Genomic DNA, 13,634 nt, shown 5'->3' on the forward strand with positions numbered 1-13,634 from the left:
CGACGAGGTAAACGGTTCTGGCGAAGATGACGGCGGTAGGCTCATTGGAGACTTTCGAGGGCGACGATTTTGAAGCATACAAAGAACGCTTGGAAGCCTATTTCATAGCGAACGACATCGGACAAGTCGAGGTGGGCGCCATTGCTGCCGTGATTCAAGCGGCCGACAGGGAGAAGGTGGCTACTGTGATCTCACTGATCGGTAAGAGTACTTACACTACTTTGAAAGACTTGTGTCTCCCGGAAATACCTTCTGCTAAAACGTACGAGCAGTTGTGTGAAATGCTATGAAATCATTTCAAGTCGCGAGTGTTGGAAGTGGCGGAAACTTATCGTTTTCACCGGACGAACCAGAGTGAAAACCAGAATGTCACGGACTATGCAAACAAGCTCAAACGTTTGGCCGTCACTTGTAATTTCGGAAACCACCTCCCACGTGCTTTACGGGACCAGGTTGTTGGAGGTGTACACAGCCAGTCCGCCAGGAAAAAGTTACTTTCCGAGGACAGAACATTCGAACAAGCTGTGGCTGTGGCTGTGGCTGAGGAAACGGCTGAAAAGGAAGTAAAACAATTCAACTATGGAGTGCCAGGGGTGTCGGGCTCTGTGGGTTTTACGAGTATAAAAAAACAAAAATGGTCGTGGTTCTCGTTTCAAGGATCGGTCGGAAAAAATGACCCGACCGTCTCCAAAGGAAAAGCGTTGCTACAGATGTGGCTCTACGGAACATCTGGCTGATACATGCAAACATGCTCGTACCATCTGCGGATACTGCCGACGTGAGGGCCATTTGGTGAAGGTGTGTTTGAAGAAACAGCAAAATGTAAAACGTGTTTTGAAACGAACCCATCATGTTATAACTTCGAGCGATGAGTCGGAAGACGAGCTGGATACGGTGCATGCAATGCATATTAACTCGACATCTGTTTCAAAAAACACGACTCACTACCAACTCGAAATCTCCATCAATGGAAGTCAGGTTCACGATGTTTTTTCGTTCAAAATTTTGGTAGATTAGCAAAACTATACATTTTTGGAATATTCAGAGCATGAGGAATCCAAAAATTAATGTTTACATTTGCGTAGACACCTTTGCGAAAACGACACTCAGGACAGTGATGAAGATAGTCAGGTTCACTATGTTAACAAATATAATTTCTTTCAAAATTTGGGGATTAGCAAACCTGTACATTTTTGGAATCTTCAGAGCATGGAGAATCTGAAAATCAATGTTGGCATTTGCACAGACACCTGCATGGCCGCCATTTTGGATTTTGAAAATGGCCGCCATAAAATACATGTTTTGCGCGATCTCGGCTTCTAGTCAACCTAGAGACTTAATTAAATATGCTAATCCTATGTTTTCTGGGTCAAGGAATCCAATAAAGGCCTCAAAATAGTGCTCAGGATTATAGAAAAGCAACAAACAAAGGTAATTGAAAACCATTGTCTTTATATTTGTGATATAACTGTATTACATAATACATGATATTGCAAGTCCTTTGAAGTTATAGGTTGTTATAGGAAGTTATAGGTAGTATCAGATTGAACTATAAGTCCTATACACAGGATCTACGAGGTCTATACCGTTCAGGAATATGCTTTTACAGATCTTCATCACTGTCCTGAGTGTCATTTTCGCAAAGGTGTCTACGCAAATGTAAACATTAATTTTTGGATTCCTCAGGCTCTGAATATTCCAAAAATGTATAGTTTTGCTAATCTACCAAAATTTTGAACGAAATTATATTTGTTAACATAGTGAACCTGAGTAGAACAGAGATTCCAATAGAAATTGATACGGGAAGTTCAGTTACTCTACTAAACAGTCGTGATTTTCAACGTCTGTCTGGTGACATCAATACATTGAAACCAACTACAATATTACTGAAGAGCTACATGGGTGATGTCATCAAATGCTTTGGTGAGAAATAAATGTGTGTTCAAATTGGGGAGTAATGTGGTTTTGTTGCAGTGCATGTGGTCGATGGAGCAGGACCTTCATTACTGGGTAGAGATATTATTTCAAAATTTTCCCTTCCCTGGAAAAATATTTTCAATGTTGCCATTCCCAATCACCACCGATGACATCGTCAAGCAATACCCCAAGTTGTTTGAAAACAACGCCTTGGGAAGGTTGAGAGGGGTACAGGTTACGCTGAAGGTGCGGGACCATGATCCAGTATTCATGAAAGCTAGAACTGCTCCGTTTGCCATCCGTGAAAGGGTTGACCAGACTTTGGACAAGCTGGAAAAGGATGGGGTCATTGAGAAAGTTCGGTACTCAGAATGGGCCTCACCCATTGTGCCGGTCATTAAACCAGATGGCCAGTTGCGGATTTGTGGTGATTATTCAGGCACCATAAAAAAATTTCTCAGTTGGAACAATACCCAGTACCTACGCTGGAAGAACTGTTACACAAACTAGTTGGTGGGAAGAAGTATACGAAGCTTGATTTGTCCCATGCTTACCACCAATTAGAGTTGGCCCCTGGGAGCAGAAAGTATACTACGGTAAATACACACCGAGGCCTGTACCAGTACCGAAGGATTTGGGGTAAACACAGCCGTTCCAATTTGCTAAAAGATCTTCCCGGATGCTGCGTGTACATTGATGATATCCTAGTGACGGGAGATAGTGTTGACAACCATTTTAAAAACCTTCACAGGGGTTTGAAAAGGCTGGAAGAAAACGGAATTACATTAAAACGTGACAAGTTCCACCTCATGCTGGATGAGATTGAGTATGTTAGATTTGTTATTTCAGCTGCATAGGTATTCCCGACAAAACAGAAGCTTGAAGCTATCCAACAGGCAGGCGTTCCCGAAAACGTGGGTGATATACAGTCACGAGAGAAATACCCGTGCTACGCACGGGTGGGAGGCCAGAAGCAAACAGGCAATGCAGATATGGCGAATGCTAAAGCATGAAACCAATAAATTCCACATTCCTGTAGCACCTTCAGTCGCACGTCAGACATGGACAGCAAGTTCGTGAAGGACTTCCATGAAAAACGTACCTGTTCGCAAACAAACGGGTACGTTCACGTAGAGAAACATTGATCATGGGTCCGTGGCGAATCTGCATATGGCGATGGCAAAATATCAGAAATTGAAGGCTTTTTTATTTTAAACGATTCATATAAACATCCGTTGAATCATATCACACGCAAGTCATCAAAATCTAAACAGTATCTTTAGAATTTCAATAAAAGCCACATCACTTCATATCGGTAAATATTATTCCATCGTGTTTCAAATCGTGATCGATACACTATGATCGTGATCGCGAATCATGATCGATAATCGTGTTCACAATCGCTATGTCGTATGTACTCCCGATACGTGTACCAAATTCCCGAAACGTGTAACTGTACCAAATCAACAGTTAAAAGGATTTTGAGCCGATAGGTGTTACGGCCTTGGCAAGATCGATGGAGACAACGATCTGTTAGATCTGATCCTCCTTCATGCCGAAGTGCAGATCCTCCTTCATGCCACATCCGATCGATGCAGCTGTGCAGCGATCGGTGCAGCCGTTTGTGCGGCACACGGTGCAGCGATCGGTGCAAACGTGGACTCCCACACTGCCACATCCTGCCGATACTTGCTCCCGCATGACATTATTTTCCTGGGTGCCGCACAAACGACTGCACCGATCGAGATTTAAGGGATATTTATATAAATCGTTTAAAAGAAAAAAAACCCTTCAATTTCCGATATTTAGCCTTTTCATTTGGGCCTCCCAAATGAAGCCCCACCCGTAGGGCGGGTACCGTTGCTCGACGTAAGAAGACGTCACAATGAACGTCATGCAAACGCGAATGTCATGCGGGAGTCCAAACCTGAGAATGCTGGAGACTAAAGCTGAAATTGGGAAAACTAAATAGCCTATTTTACTCCTGGGGATCCCAGGATTATCCACCCAAAATATCTTTGCGATCGGTTCAGCAGTTTTTACGGTACCTTCGAATGGACAGACAGACAGACAGACAGACATTTGGTGAATTATAGTAAGATTCATTGGCCTCGCAAATTTCTTTCGTCGTTTTGTTCCAGATTTTGCCGAAATCACGTCTCCTTTGTACAAGCTACTCAAAAAGGAGGTGGAATGGAAATGGGGAAAGGCTGAGAGTAACTCATTTGAAAAAATTAAAGCTGCTTTGTGCTCCAGAAACGTATTACGTCATTACAACCCTCATGCCTACTTGGTCCTTCAGGCGGACGCATCCTCCGTGGGTGTAGGGGCATTCCTACTTCAACCCAGTCCAGAGGGTGAGTTAGAGCCGGTGGCCGACGCATCGAGAACTCTGAATGACGCGGTAATAAATTACTCCCACATTGAGAAGGAGTCTTTAGGAATAGTTTTTGGAGTGACAAAGTTTCGGCAATACCTCCTGGGGAGACATTTCACGCTAATGACAGATCATAGGCCTCTGATAACTCTGTTTAACGAGCACAAACCTGTGTCACAGTTAGCATCAGCAAGGATAAAGAGATGGTCCTTATTGTTGGCAGCTTACCACTACACCATACAGTTCATCACAGGCAAGATAAACGTTTATGTGGATTTCCTCTCATGAAAACCTGTATCGGGTCATCCTACAAAGCCTGAACAAGTGACTGTTGAGGTACTTCTGGTGAAAAATGATGAAATTGTGAATGCCGCTGTCGTCGTGGCTGAAACAAAGAAGGACCCAGTTCACTGCAACATACTTAATTTCGCAAAACATGGTTGGAATGAAAATCCGGAGGAGGTGATTCGGCCTTATCAAAACAAAAGGCTGGAAATTTCTGTGGAAGATGATATTGTACTGTGGAACTCTCGGGTGGTTATTCCCACATCGCTTCAGCAAATTCTACTCACTGATTTACATGCTGAACATTCAGGCATGGTAAAAATGAAACAAATGGCCAGGAGATACCTGTGGTGGCCAAATATCGACAAGGATATTGAAAGCACCGTGAAATCGTGTGTAATGTGTCAGGAGAATGCGAAGGCTCCCCCGGGGAGCCAGCCCGCATCGTGGTCTTGGCCTGCCGGTCCCTTGAAACGACTTCATCTAGACCTGGTGGGCACCTTTAAAGGAAAAATGTTTTTGGTTCTGGTGGACGCTTATTCAAAGTACTTAGAAGTAATTCCCTTGGTGAACACTACTGCCACGACCATTATTCAAAGCCTCCGACATGTTTTCAGTGTTTTTGGTCTGCCGGAACACCTTGTGACTGATAATGGCAGCCAATTTACCAGCGCCGAGTTCAAAGAGTTTCTTACGACAAATGACATTAAACATACCCCGACTGCCCCAGGACACCCTGCTACGAATGGTTTGGCAGAACATTATGTCGGTCATTTTAAGGAGAAAATGAAAAAAATTGGAGATACCGGAGAGCTGTTACAAACCAAACTGGACAGATTCCTGTTGACATACAGGGCCATGCCTACCTCGTTTGGGAAATCACCTTCTGAACTGTTAATGAACAGACAACCTGGAATAAGGCTCAGTGCTCTTAGAGCTAACCAAACCAAACAACAAGTGAAGGTGTTCCAAGAGAACCTCGGACATGTCCCAAAGTTCCAGCAAGGCCAACTCTTGTTTGCGTGAAATTTTGGAAAAGGTCCGAGCTGGGTTCCTGGGACTATCTTTTGGGTCAATAGTCCAATAAATTATGATGTGCGAGTAAACGGGTTGGTGTGGAAGAGACATGAAGAACAACTACGTCCCCGGAATGTGACCACCTCTTCATGTTTACAATCCGGTGGTGAAATGGGGGCCCCCGACCAATTCCCATTCTCGTTTTATGGAGCCTTGTCTCCAACTGGTCTTGATGGGAGGGGAGTCAGGAAATGTCTATTCCATTTACACCGCCTGTGGAACGAGCTGCTCTTCCCGATCAGCATTTTGATGACTCGATTTTTTCTCCACGGGTTGATCAATTTGGGAACCCAGAACTGGTTGTGGATGAACCCATGCCTTCCCCATCATCTGTTCAACTACCTCATCGCGTTGGCGAGTCCAGAAGGTTTCCGGTGCGAGAAAGGAAGAACACGCGAAGACTAATTGAACAATGCTGAGTCTGTGTATTTGCCTACCACCTGGTTGGATGAGAAATTTGTTTTTTGACCCCCCTGGTCTAACATTTGTGAAACCGAGTTAATTGTAGGTTGGTTAATGAAATGATGAACAGCTTGATGTGATTATGTTATCTGGTTTATATGACAGACGAGTACAGTGATCTTAATGATTAACTACCTATTTGTTGTGAGATTTAAAGAGGGGGGCAGTTGCTGTGTATGTTGGTTCGGGGAACCACGTGATGGGGGGGGGGGGGGGGGTTAATGGAGGAAGGGTGTGGATGCGTAGAAGGGAGAGAATGCCGAATGAAGAAAGCCTCTTGATTTTCGTTCCTGTTTACTGAATGTACGGACACTTCTCCATTTTGCCCTATTTTCTACATCACTCCTTGTTAACCCCCTTGCCCGCATTTCTTCTTCCACTTTAAATTTTAATAATTTCAATAATTAATGAGAATTACAATAAACTGCAATAAAAGTTGCAAATTGGTGAATATGTGAAATTAGTTTTCATCAGCTGGTTCCCTTGCTTTAAATTCCATGAGTGGGTCCGAATGACACGAAGAAAGCAGATTTCAACAGAACAGCGTGTGAAGATCCAAACTCTTCGAGAAGAATGGTACGCTATAAAAAATATACCAGAAAAGCTGAAGATCTCCTACAATGGTGTGAAGTACACTTTGCAACGCCTGAAAGAAACTGGCTCAGTAAAAAGACAAAAAAAAGGCCAGGAAGACCCAGAAGAACCTTCCCAAGGCAAGCTAAGCACTTTAAGTTGCTCAGCTTATGCAAAAGAAGAAAATCAAATCAGCAGCAGACAAATGAAATGAGAGCAGGCCTGAACATTAACATCTCGTTCAGCAGTATGTGCACAATTAAGGCTGATCGCAGCAAGACTCGATAGCGGAGTTGCAGCAAAGAAACCACTGCTGAGACCACAGAATAAGGTGAACATAAACGAGATAGCAGCTAACACCAGCAACTTTCATGCACACACATACAGTCACGTGAAAAAGTAAGTACACCCCATGTAAAGTTTTGACTTTTTCAACATATTTCAACATACAGCGATTTGATCTTCATTTCAACAATATTGATAGATAAAGGTGATATAATATAACAAATATCATGAAACATTTAAATTTTGTAGTCCATTGTATAATTTAAATAAACATAAATGCAAATTTCGCATGTGGAAAAAGTAAGTACACTCCATAAACCACCTTTAGAGGCCATTTTCCCCACAAAGCAGGGGTTGGCCTTTTTCGGGGACCGTGGTTGTTGTTGTTTTTTTGGTCCCCTTTTGAAGCAATGTTTTACAGCCGGATGCCCTTCCTGACGCCAACCCTTTTTGCCGCCTTTAACGACAAACAGGGAATTACCAGTGAACTGGTACTCAATTTGCCGACCTCGGAAGGATGACAGGCTGAGTCAACCCCCCTGGTGTTAATTCAGCGATCGACCGGGATTCGAACCCAGGATCCTCGGATCCTAAGCCGGCACCCTAGCCGCTAGCCCAAAACCAGGGTTAAGTACACCCCATGAAATGTTTTATTTATATTTTTTAACATATGTGGACATATCAATATTTGATCTTCATTGAAACAGTATCTATAGATAAAGGTGATCTAATTGAAGAAAAAACAATGAAAAATTGACTTTGCAATAATTTATTCAACAACAAATTGTTGCACAGCATGCACAATTGCATGCACAGCTCGTTTCAAAACCCCCCACAACATCTCGATGGGATTTAGATCCGGGCTTTGACTTGGCCATTCCAGAACCCTCCATTTCTTTCTTTTCAGCCATGCCTTGGTGGATTTACTGGCATGTTTAGGGTCATTGTCATGTTGCAAGGTCCACCTTCGGTTGAGCTTCAACTTTCCGACAGATGGCCTCACATTATCCTCAAGCACCCTCTGGTACAATGAAGAATTCATAGTGGATTATATGATGGTGAGCTACCCAAGCCCTGATGCAGCAAAGCTGCCCCAAACCATAATATTTCCACCACCATGCTTTACAGTTGGTATCAGGTTCTTGTGGTCAAATGCTGTCTTTGGTTTTTGCCAAGCATGTCTTCTGGTACTGTGGCCAAATAGCTCTGCCTTTGACTCATCTGTCCAGAGCACATTGTTCCAGAAGTGCTGGTCTTTGCCTCTGTGTTCATTGGCAAACTTTAGTCTTGCCCTGATGTTCTTTCTGTACAGCAAAGGTTTCCACCTGGCACACCTACCATGTCGATAAAATTTGTGCAGCCTCTTTCTCATGGTAGACTCGTGCACTTTGACATCAACAGTGGCAAGAGCTACCTGTAGGTCCCGTGATGACATTCTGGGGTTCTTAGAGACTTCTTTCAGGATCTTGCGGTCTGCTCTCGGGCTGAACTTGCTGGGCGGCCTGGCCTGAACATGTTGGCAGTTGTTTGGAATCTTCTCCACTTGTAGATGATCTTCCGGACAGTCGAATGATTGATTTCAAATTGTTTGGAGATCTTTTCAAATCCCTTCCCAGACCTGTAGGCATCTATAACCTTCTTTCTGAAGGCCTCAGAGAGCTCTTTTGATCTAGGCATGGTGACGCCGCACACTTGAACAACAAAGAGCAAACCAAACGAAATGTCTGAGGTTTAAATAAGAATGGTTCCTCCAAGATCCTCTCTAACGATGTTCTCATCATTTGCACCTGAGCTGGTGCACCTGATTCTAATTTTAGGTATTTGAAGTAGCGATAAATGTAGGGGTGTACTTACTTTTTCCACATGCGAAATTTGCATTTATGTTTATTTAAATTATACAATGGACTACAAAATGTAAATGTTTCATGATATTTGTTATATTATATCACCTTTATCTATCAACATTGTTGAAATGAGGTTCAAATAGCTATATGTTGAAATATGTTGAAAAAGTCAAAACTTTACATGGGGTGTACTTACTTTTCCACGTGACTGTACATCTATATATATATATATATATATATATATGGAATTTAATATGGAATATTTCTATTTCTTGACTTGTGTTTAATTTCTTAACTCAGTAAATCAATCTGGTGAGTTTCTTTTACACTTTGGTGATTTATTTGTTAAAAGAACCATGTCACTGATTGTCTGTCGCAGCAAGAAGTCAACAACAGGATTATATCACAGGTGGCGTGGCAAAATGTACGGACAGGTGCATTTGATGATTGGCTTCACAGTCGGGTATACAAGGGTTGTTGCGTTCTGTATTAGTGGAAAACAACTGCTGCACGTCTCCAAAAGTTATTGCCGCTTCCTGTGGAGATGGTCCTTCAACTCGACAATGCTGTTTGTCATGGAGTGGTGGCTTTACGAAATTACCGCATGAAACAGCGTGCTATTGCTCGGCAGTATGGCATCACTCAAGGTCAGGTGTCAAAGATCCTGAAACGAAATGCTCAGAGGGGTGTCCCTACTCCAATACCGAGGCCAGGACGTCCCCGCAGAACCACAAGGAGGGATGATCGCCAGCTGCACCGGATAGTCCGCAATGGCCGTACCAAGTCAGCTAATCGACTTAGGGCTGAGTGGCAGCAACTGACAAATGTGCCTGTATCCAGAAGGCTAGTCAACCAACGACTGGTTCAAGCAGGCTATCGTGCCAAGCGTCCCCTGAGAAAGCCACGCCTGACCAGACAACGCCACCAGCGCCGATTGCAGTGGGCCAGAGAGCACCATCAATGGCAGCCAGGACACTGGAATCACGTTATCTTCAGTGACGAGTCTAGATTTCTGGTCTATCATCAAGATGGCCACGTCCGAGTGCGCAGACAAGTGCATGAAGCCTACAACAAAGATTGTATAGTGCCAAGAGTCCAAGCTGGAGGTGGTGGGGTGACCGTTTGGGCTGCTTTTCATGCAGGGGGCAAAACTGACCTGGTTGTTCTGAATGGAAACCTGAACCAGTTCAGGTACAGGGCCATTCTGGAAGAAACATTGCTTCCATTTGCTCGGGAAGCCTTTCGAGGAAACTTTGTCTTCCAAGATGACAATGCACGGCCTCATCGTGCTCGCATGATCCAACACTTTCTTGCTGACCGTGGTGTAGAGCATAAGGAGTGGTCTGCCATTTCCCCGGATATGAATCCGATAGAGAACTTGTGGGCAGAATTAATGCGTCAAATCGACCACTTGGACCAGCAGCCGACCTCTGTGCGTGAATTGCAGCAGGCTATTGTCACTGCATGGCAAGCGATTCCTGTCCAAACCTTGGCAAATCTCGTGAACAGCATGCCTCAACGTGTACATGCTCTCATGAATGCTCGCGTGGGTTACACGAAGTACTGAACTGTAATTTTACTGTCCGTAATCCCAGTCGTAATTTAACTTTTGTTTTTGTTAAAAAAAAATTGGGCTAATATGCAAAATAAAGAGATACTTCTGGAAAACGTACAGAAGTTTAACACAGTACTGTCCATGAATTGAGTTTGATATCAGTTTACATCACTTTCAAGGATCAATTTATTTGTTTCGAAATGTCAAATGTGGTTTTTGTTTCTTTTAAAGGTCACATTAACACAATCTAGAATAATTTCAACATAATTCCAATGAACTTTTGGTTCTAAGACATCTTGAAAAGTAAGTTCACCCCCACAAAAAATATAATCCATAATAAATGCTAAGTCTGTATATATATATACAGTGGTACCTCGGCTTACGAGTGCCCCAACGTACGAGTTTTTCGGGATACGAGCCGTCGCTCGGGCGGTTTGTTGCTTTGGGATACGAGCCGAGATCCGATGTACGAGCTCAAAAAATTTATTTTTTTGAATTTTCCGGTTGTGGCTTCCGGTTCCGGTCACGCGGTTATCTTGCCGTGAAAGCATCTCTGCTTGGATATAAAACACGCAATCGTCGAAATACATGAGCGAGGAATCTCCTTGCTCCAGCCGGTGACGTCATCGGCGGGGATCCCCGCCTCCAGAGTGGCTGGTCACGTGACCGCCAAAGCGTGTCGCGCGTGCGGGTATAATGAGCTACACCTGTGGATCACGTGACCACGGAAGCACGCCTCGCTTGAGAGGCATGGCTTTCGGTTTGCGTTTTGCTTTATAAGGCGCGATAAATGGGCTTTTGAGTGTTAGCGGTTCATGGCGTTGACGGTTCATGACGGTTCATGGCGTTGACGGTCAAAAACCCATTACATCAATTTTACCAGGCACTGTACAGTAAGTACAGTGGACACCAAATGCACGGTGGAAGGCTAGAAGTAGAAGATCGTCCAAGACAAGTGAGAATAAGCCATACTTTGGAGGAGATGACGTCATTCGCTGGTCCGATAACCAAAGATGTGGTATAAAAAACCAGGTGAGCTAACAATGCAGCAATGAAGGAATTCGGCCAAGGCACCGGCACACAACGACCTACCTACATCGAAAGACTCAATGCCAATGGTGACAGAAGCCAAGACGGCCGGCTTAAACACCGCCGAAAGACCACGGTGTACCAACTTACGATGCAGAACATCTTGCACTTAATATGATGACAACAGGTGCCATCCTCTGACGTACCATTACAGGTACAGGTACAGTACACGTGAGCACAGAGCAAAAGTTCACTGAAACCGAGATTAAGAAAAAAGAAAAAACACCTCGTGGTCCGTGCTCGATATCCGAGTTTCAATCTTTTCAAACACATGATGCTCTCGGTCACGGTATCTCCTGCGAGCTGCTTCTCCTTCAACCACACAAACAACAACTTCTCCATATCTTCATGGATAGAGGTCCGGAGCTTTGAAATAATCGTAACGCCCTTGGCTGGCGTTATAGCCTTTATGGACTCCTTCTGCTTCAAAATCGTACATATCGTAGAAGGAGTACGATCGTACTGCCTCGCCAAGTCGACAACACGCACACCTCACCTGGCATGCTCTTCTCCTCTGCTTAATAAAACCAGTTTATTTCTTTACATTCTCTTGTATTATGTACAGTATATACGAGGTCGTGCTTGTTTATACATTATTTGTTATTTATAAAGTACATTTTTGTTATTTAAAAGCACCTAACAAAAAAAATTGGTGTTTTTTTTTTGAGGCTGGAACGGATTAATAGCATTTCAATGCATTTGAATGGGAAAATTTGCTTTGACTTACGAGCGATTTGGCTTACGAGCTCCGTCACGGAACGGATTAAACTCGTAAGCCGAGGTACCACTGTATATAGTTCCCCATCTTTAGATATATATATATATATATATATATATATATATATATATATATATATATATATATATATATATATATCTGTGCAGGGTCTGTGTTGTCTTGTCTTGTCAGTGAACTACTCCCTCAAACCTTTGTGAAATCCTACCAAACTTCTGGTATGCACCTATCTCTCCCGTGGGTATGTCCTAAGGGTATTTTTCTTCGAAAGAATTCCCCCGTTATTTTTATGGGGGGAATTGTTTTTGAAATTTTTTTATTTTTCATCTTAAATCTTCAAATTAAATTGTTTATAAAATATAACATCACATATTACATTTTTTGAAAAAATTCCCAATTTTTTTTTTGGGAGAATTTTTTAGAAATGTTTTTTTTTTTCAACTTAAGTCTTCAACTTCAATTGTTTATAAAATGTAATATCACGTATATTACAAATACATTTGTGCAAAATAATTGTTTGTATTATGATTGGTGTGACGTGTAAACCATGACAAAACAGCAACTCAGGTACAGTCATCTATCGATATATCTACATATCTGGGCAGTGTCTGTGTTGTCACTGAACTACTTACTCCCTCAAACTTTTGTTTCCGTGGTTGTGAAGTGTTTTTAATAACGTGGTGGTGAGGTGTTTTGAATCACGTGGTGCTGAGGTGTTTTGAATTACGTGGTGGTGAGGTATTTTGAATCACTTGGTGGTGAGATGTTTTGAATTACATGGTGGTGAGGTGTTTTGAATTACGTGGTGGTGAGGTGTTTTGAATTACGTGGTGCTGAGGTGTTTTTCATTATGTGGTGGTGAGGTGTAAGCGTTCCAAATTTCCAGTCTGCACCTACCCCCCCCTATGTATGTGCTGAGAGCTTCTTTTGTGCAAAATAATTGTTTGTATTATGATGAGTGTAAATCACGACAACACAGCAACTCAGGTGCAGTCATTATCCTCAGCTAAAATAAGCCCGTTCCTCAGTAACGACGCGTGGAGAGGCGAGCGTAGCGAGCCGAGCCAAGCTAGTATATATCTATATATAGAAAACACAGTTTGTGTGTGTGTGTGTGTGTGTGTGTGTGTGTGTGTGTGTGTGTGTGTGTGTGTGTGTGTAATGTTACCGGGGTAGACTCCTAAACGGAGAGGCTCACATACTTTATATTTGGCCACAGACATGGCCATTGAGCCTGGGAAGAACATGGCCGACCTAAAAATTTATTTCATAATATTTTTTTTCCATATTTTTACCTCAGCGCATTTCAGCGAGGAATATTATGCACCGAATCTGACCGGTGGCAGAGCAGCGTGCTGATTCGCTCAGAGCGATCACGTGATGTTCCTTGCCGCCATTAACTCAGTTACGCGTTCGCACGTATTTCAGAGCGAA

At 43.0% G+C, this 13,634-nt stretch overlaps 1 protein-coding gene across 3 annotated transcripts in view; it reads right to left on the reverse strand.

Annotated features, from left to right (window-relative positions):
- LOC137438847 (adhesion G protein-coupled receptor F5-like) overlaps window positions 1-13,634 on the reverse strand; it is a 112,515-nt gene that overhangs the window by 84,487 nt on the left and 14,394 nt on the right. The window lies entirely within an intron of this gene.

Source organism: Myxine glutinosa, chromosome 13 (assembly GCF_964187855.1).
Source record: "Myxine glutinosa chromosome 13, kmMyxGlut1.1, whole genome shotgun sequence".
Taxonomy (NCBI): Eukaryota; Metazoa; Chordata; class Myxini; order Myxiniformes; family Myxinidae; genus Myxine; species Myxine glutinosa.